Below are 474 nucleotides of genomic sequence, written 5' to 3' on the forward strand. Positions count from 1 at the left end.
AGAAATAAGCATTATTTTGTTAAAGTTTATAATGTTGTGAAATGTTACAATGTATTTGGAAATGAAAATTATTTTCTATTTTACAAAACTTTATACATGTTCATGTGTTTAATAATAAAACACTAATTCAACAAACAAAAATATATAAAAGAAGATACAAAAACATGTTACATTTTGAAATAATTAATTTGATGAAAAACAAAAAAAAATGAATAACATACTTATGTTTCTAAATTACATATACACGTATATAATTATAATATATACCATTCTTGAAATAAAACCAAATATCTATATAAGTAAAGGTAAAAATTAACCGCGCGGATCCAGATCTAGTATTTATCAAGAATCGTGACCTCTTTAGAACACTATGGTTTCTAGGGTTATGGTATGGAGTATGTTTTCCCTCGTACGTAGATGGAACTTTATTTTTAAACAAAATAAATATTGAAAAGTTGTGCTGATTGGGTACGA

This window comes from Brassica oleracea, chromosome C4 (assembly GCF_000695525.1).
Source record: "Brassica oleracea var. oleracea cultivar TO1000 chromosome C4, BOL, whole genome shotgun sequence".
NCBI classification, from domain to species: Eukaryota; Viridiplantae; Streptophyta; class Magnoliopsida; order Brassicales; family Brassicaceae; genus Brassica; species Brassica oleracea.